The sequence below is a fragment of the Eulemur rufifrons genome, chromosome 7, assembly GCF_041146395.1.
Source record: "Eulemur rufifrons isolate Redbay chromosome 7, OSU_ERuf_1, whole genome shotgun sequence".
NCBI lineage: Eukaryota > Metazoa > Chordata > Mammalia > Primates > Lemuridae > Eulemur > Eulemur rufifrons.
Genome location: NC_090989.1, coordinates 68,168,995 through 68,175,960, shown reverse-complemented (window position 1 = coordinate 68,175,960; position 6,966 = coordinate 68,168,995).

Genomic DNA, 6,966 nt, shown 5'->3' with positions numbered 1-6,966 from the left:
TCTCCCTCACCCCCTTTCCCTTCCAGAGCTATTCACTCAGCAAGAGCTGGACACCATCACCCCTGTGAACTAAAATAACATCCTAAGCTCCACCCTCAGCTGACTGAATGGACCCCCTCTTGGTCAGGGGGACCCCAGAAATACGCTAAAGCTGAGTTGCTGGCCATGAGAAGGGAGGCCAGACATGCCTCATCATGCCCCCTTCCCTTCTTGGAGAGATCCTTTGTAACTCATTAGCAGGCCTAAGGCTATGCGAGACAAAGCTTAAACCACACCTGCAGGTCACCAAGTTACTTAACAGATCACTTGAGTCTGGGTATATGTCCAGGATATGTCCAGTGGTTTATCTCTGATTAGCAGGCTTCTTTATCTTAAAACATTCCAAGTCTTTAGACAAAGCAATCATCACCTAAGTGCACATTTGGGAATAACACCAATTGGGTGTCGGACAGATGTGGGGGGTGGGGGGAGGGGATGGGTGTATACCTACTTGATGAGTGCGATGCGCACTGCCTGGGGAATGGACACGCTTGAAGCTCTGACTCGGGCGGGGGGGATGGGCAGGCATGGGCAATATACATAACCTGAACTTTTGTACCCCCATAATAAGTTGAAATAAAAAAAAAAAGCTTCATTTCCTTAACCAATTATAAATCAAGGAATCTTGAAACCCACCTATAACCTATAATTCCCTGCTTCGAGATGTCCTGCCTTTTTGGTCCAAACCAATGTATGCCTTCCATATATATATTTTTTTTTTTTTTTTTTTTGAGACAGAGTCTCACTCTGTTGCCCAGGCTAGAGTGAGTGCCGTGGCGTTAGCCTAGCTCACAGCAACCTCAAACTCCTGAGCTCAAGCGATCCTACTGCCTCAGCCTCCCGAGTAGCTGGGACTACAGGCATGCACCACCATGCCCGGCTAATTTTTTCTATATATATTTTTAGCTGTCCATATAATTTTTCTATTTTTAGTAGAGATGGGGTCTCACTCTTGCTCAGGCTGGTCTCGAACTCCTGAGCTCAAACGATCCGCCCACCTCGGCCTCCCAGAGTGCTAGGATTACAGGCGTGAGCCACCGCGCCCGGCCTGCCTTCCATATATTAATGTATGACTTTAAGTGTAATTCCTATTTCCTTGAAATGTGTAAAACCAAACTGTAACCCAACAATGGCGAGACCACTTGCTCAAGGCTTCGTGGGTGTGGCTCTCCTAGGCCATGGTCACACATATTCGGCTCAGAATACATCTCTTTAAATTATTTTACAGAGTTTGGGTTCTTTTCTGTTGACACCCCTGTCACATCCATGAGCGCCATGTCCCCTTCACCCAGAATAACCCCAGACTCTCCTTCCAGATAACTTTGTCTCTCTTTCCATACTCACCTTCTCTGGGGGAGGGAGGACTAGCATTTGTTGAGAACGTACTATGTGCTGAGCTAACAGGAATGACCACTACTGTCCCCACTGTGCAGAGGTGGAGACTGAGGCTCAGCCAGGAGGTAGCTTGCCCACAGTGACTACAAGGCCCTTGCTCTTTCCCCCAGCACCCACTCTGCTTTCTAGGGCTCATAACAGCCCCTCTCACACCCTCCTGCTCCAGAAGAACCAGGAGAACCAGGCTGATGGCAGCTCACCTCCTGGGCCTCCCCAGATCCGGGCAGCATATTCAGTGCCTGGCGCTGTATAGCTAAAGCCATCTCTAGACCCCCGAAGCTGAGCTTTCATTTCAGTGAAAACGTTGGTGCAGGCATATTAGTCATAATCCTCTTGCCCCTTCCTCCAGCTCCAGGGAGTGTGAGTGGGACCTGGGGGCTGAGAGGGAACATTCCAGATGCACCTGAGGAAGCTATACCAAGGGGGTGGGGCACAGTGAGAAGTCACTTTTTCCTATAAAAGGAGAGTCTGGCATTGTGTAGGCTAAAAAGAAAGTGTCTAGGTCTAATTCCTCCCCACCTGCAGAGCAGGTGGGGGTCAGTCCAGGGGCGTGGGGAGTTGGCAGACATGCCTGGCTGTGGAATGCTTGAGGACGGGGTGGGGTACATTTATTTTTAAATATACTGTCCTGTTTTTTTTCCCCTCTCCCACCCTAACCCTCATCTCTGGGCTCAGGAGGAAACCAGGATGCGTGATACCTTCACTCAACTGTAGCAAATCCACCTTTGAAATCCCCAGGGGCAGATGTACCCAGAGCCACCTGGGCCCTGCTTTTCTGCTTTCACCACTTGTCCTCAGCCCCTAGGGTAGCGGAAGGGGTGGTTTCAGCATGGACCTGCTGGGGCACCGCTGGGAGGTCCTGGGGCCGCTGTCTGCCCGGTTCCATGCTCCAGGAAGTTAGATCAAGGGATCAGTCCAGCTGGTTCCCTTTGTCACCCAGCCTGTCTTGTGATGCAGGGGTGATGAGGGCAGCTATTTGGGGGACTTCCAGGGCCAGCCCCAAGTGAAGTGGGCTGACCTGCTGGTCTTCCCCCATAGGTCATTATTCAGCAAGAATCACTCTCACCCCCTTTTCTCTTTCAAATGCCTTCTGGATCACTTTCTCAAGAATATTCTCCTGGACTAAGTGTCAAGGTTCAGGTATTGAAATGAGAGGCGTGGCAGTTGGTCACGGATCATGGCTGGGAGCTTACCAAGGAAAGACTCTGGGGAGAAGAGGCATGGGGACTCCACCTGTTACCCAATCCATCTACAGAATCCTTAATCCACCATCATTTTCAAGCCACCACAGTAATTATCTCATTCTACTGGGTTCTGCCTCTACCGTTAGACTTTATTTATTTATTTATTTATTTTGAGACAGAGTCTCGCTCTGTTGCCCAGGCTAGAGTGAGTGCCGTGGCATCAGCCTAGCTCACAGCAACCTCAAACTCCTGGGCTCAAGCAATCCTTCTGCCTCAGCCTCCCGAGTAGCTGGGACTGCAGGCATGCGCCACCATGCCCAGCTAATTTATTTTATTTATTTATTTATTTATTTTTGAAACAGAGTCTCACTCTGTTGCCCAGGCTAGAGTGAGCGCCGTGGCGTCAGCCTAGCTCACAGCAACCTCAAACTCCTGAGCTCAAGGGATCCTCCTGTCTCAGCCTCCCAAGTAGCTGGGACTACAGGCATGCGCCACCATGTCTGGCTAATTTTTTCTATATATATTTTTAGCTGTCCATATAATTTCTTTCTATTTTTAGTAGAGATTGGGTCTCACTCTTGCTCAGGCTAGTCTTGAACTCCTGAGCTCAAATGATCCGCCCACTTCGGCCTCCCAGAGTGCTAGGATTACAGGTGTGAGCCACCGCGCCCGGCCTTCAGCTAATTTTTTTTTTTATATATATTTTTAGTTGTCCAGCTATTTTCTTTCCATTTTTACTAGAGACGGGGTCTCACTCTTGCTCAGGCTGCTCTTGAACTCCTGAGTTCAAATGATCCTCCTGCCTCGGCCTCCCAGAGTGCCAGGATTACAGGTGTGAGCCACCGCTCCCCTGGCCCTACCATTAGATTTTCTTTTTTTTTTTTTATACAAGTTTTTTTTTTAATGATCCAAATAAAGAGTAAATAAAGGAGTATACTGGGAACTAAAAGAAATAAACATCCAAAATGTACAATCTAGCCAGGAAAATAGACTTGGAAATACATGAAATTATGGATTAAGGAAGAATTATATCTTAGAGAATAATATTAATGTGGGCTTTATTTTTCTTTAGAAATTTAGCAATATGGACATAGGCCATCATTTTTAGTGTCATTAACAAATTTGAAAATGTCTTACACTTAATAGGTGGGAAAACTGACTTCTTAGAACTTAATGAAAAGCAAAAATCTAGGTCAGTTTGTCATATGGAGCAAAGAGTGTAAACAGATTTTCTAGAGGACAATGTTGTTCAAATGTTACTAATAAAGTATCAGTAGATAAATTGTATTTATTTATTTTGTTAAATTATAATAATTATTAAATGGACCTTGAATTATAGGTAGTTCTTGACGTTCTGCAAGTAAACAGTTTTAAACACACAGTAAAATTTTTACACATAGCCCTACCATTAGATTTTCAATACGAAAAGTATTAATTGACCTTAAGTGCCCACAAATATGCCCTGCTTCCTGGACTTAGCTAGCTCATGTTCATTGACTTCCTGCTTTAGAAGAAGGAAGGTCAGAGCTGCCTTCTCACACCACACCTGATTCTAGCTCAAATGAGCCTGTATACAAAGAAGCTTTAGGTACAAAGACTCTCATCTCTGCATCACCTGTAGTAGGCATGGCTGTAAACAACCCAAGCATCCATCCGAGTTAAAAAAGTTATGGTGGCAGTCAATGGAATACTGGGCAGTCTTTAAAAATATGTGAGTGGAGTTTTGTAATAAGAGGAAGCATTTAGGTTTAAAATTAGGTGGTAAAGTAAGAATCCAATTTATATCTATGAGGTGATAGGTTGAACCTATGTATATGAGCTATTAATGAGGAAACCACCAGAAGTCTATCCTAAGTATTAATAAGGGTTGTTCTTGGGTGATGAAATATTGATGGTGTTTTTCTCTCTACTTTTAAGTAGTTTCCATATCTCTATAAAGAGCATGTATTACTTTTATAATGGCAAAAATCTCAGTAAACTTTATTTCAAAAACAACTTTTGGCCTGGGTTGGGCTCTCTGTCAAAACCGTGTGTTGAGGCCAGGTGCAGTAGCTTACACCTGTAATCCCAGCAATTTGGGAGGCCAAGGTGGGAGGATCCCTTGAGCCCAGAAGTTTGAGGTTGCAGTGAGCTATGATGACACCACTGCACTTGAGCCTGGGCGACAGAGTGAGACCCTGTCTCAAAAAAAAAAATAAATAAATATAGGCCAGGCGCGGTGGCTCACGCCTATAATCCTAGCACTCTGGGAGGCCGAGGCGGGTGGATCGCTCGAGGTGAGGAGTTCGAGATCAGCCTGAGCAGGAGCAAGACCCCGTCTCTACTAAAAATAGAAAGAAATTATCTGGCCAACTAAAAATACATATATAGAAAAAAAAATTAGCCGGGCATGGTGGCACGTGCCTGTCGTCCCAGCTACTTGGGAGGCTGAGGCAGTAGGATCGCTTAAGCCCAGGAGTTTGAGGCTGCTGTGACCTAGGCTGATGCTACAGCACTCTAACCTGGGCAACAGAGTGAGACTCTGTCTCAAAAAAATAAATTAATTAATTAAATAAAATTTAAAAATACAAATAAATAACTTCTTTGTCAGTCCACCCTGTCTGCTAAGGAAGGCTATGACCACTCAATCCCATATTGATCACACTTACCAAGTGTTCCCTGTGGCAGAGGCTCAGACTGGAGTGTACCAAGACAACTTAATAAACATGGGAGGCAGGCAGCAAAGCAGAAAGAGCCCCAGAAACCTGGATTCAAGGATGGGGTTTGCCACTTACCAGCTGCAAGAAGTAGGACACCCCTTGTCCATGGGCCTGCAGCTCCTCCTTCTAGGATGAGGGGTTTGGACTTCCTGACTGCCAAGATCTCTTCCGGTTCTAAAATTATGTTGAGATTCTTTTATTCTTTCAGGTTTTACAAAGGGAAGCCCAAAACGACAGGACACAGGTGGCAAATCTGGGGATATGGACACTGGGTTTCTGACTTTGTGCTGTCGCTGACTTCCGGGCCTTGGTGTTCTTCTCCTTCATGCTGAGGGAATGGAGTGAATTCAGATCCCTGGGCCTCAAGCCAAAGCTGCCCCTCCTTGCTCTCCTGCACACCCAGCGTGGCCTCTGCTCCATGGAGCGCCATGCCTGGAAGACACTGCATGGGTAGGCATTGTGCTCCTTCTGTATAAATGAGGTAAAATGAGAAGGGAAATGAGCTAATTGGTGTGAAAATACCCAGCACCTTTAGAGAAAGGGGCTGAGAAACCCAATCCTGGGAGAATGACAGTGGCCTTTGTGTGGCCGGAACACCAGGGCCCCTACCTTCACTGTGGCCTAGGGGCCAAGGCCTCAGGAGTGGGGCTTCCCTCCGTCACCTCAGCTCCCTCCTTGGCAGTGGCACCAACACCAACACTCAACACACCTTGCCAAGGGTCCAGCCACGGGGCCACCCCTGTCAAACCTCTCGGTCTTTGTCTTTTGCAGAGTCAGCGTCTTGTCTTCACAAGCAGACCCCACGCTCCTCGTGGACAGCGGCCATGCGTCGCAGGGTGCCAGCCCACCAGGCCCATGTGCCTCCTTGCTGAACCGTGGAGTATGGAGCCACGAGAGAGGGTGGATGGAGTTAGAAACGAAAACGTTTACTGGGGAGTAACACCTGCGTAAGAAAAGGGAAGTGGCAGGGTTGGGCAGGAGGGCACGGCAGAGCTGACAAAGCCACAGAGTCCCTGCCCTGTGGGGTGCTCTGAGGCACAACTGCCTGTTAGAGGAGTCCCACGGGGTGGAAATGGCCAGGTCCTGTGCTGCCGCCTTGCTCAGTCATTGGGGGTCGCCCAGAGAAGAGCATGATCTCAGTTTAAAAGGTGAGGCCCACCTTGAAGGAGCCAACAGCTGGAAGTTGTCAACTAGCCACGCTTCTTGCAGCTGGCCAGTGGGTCCTCTCTTAAAGGCCATCTCCATCTCTGCCAGGGGGAGTACCATGGAGTTAAGCACTCAACCTAGGTTAATTCCGTCCTCCCCTCCCCCCAGCTTTTTTTTTTTGCTTTAAAGCCAGGCAGACCTGGGCTCACATTCCAGTTTTGTGACTTAGTGTGTGACCCGGGGAGTTAGCATTCTCTGGTTTCACTTGATCATTCAACCTGGCCCATGACTCAGTGATGATGGGAATCATGTTTATCTCCTGGAACCTCAGTGTTCTCACTTGTGAGATGGAGATAGTGATATGCACCTCCCAGGTTTATGGGGACATACACAGGGCCTGGCACTCGAGTTCCAAGTCTTTTTATTCAAGACTTAATCAGACTTAATAAACTTCCTGCCCTGTCTCAGTCTAGGTGTCTTAAGTCTGATCAGAATTAACTTTA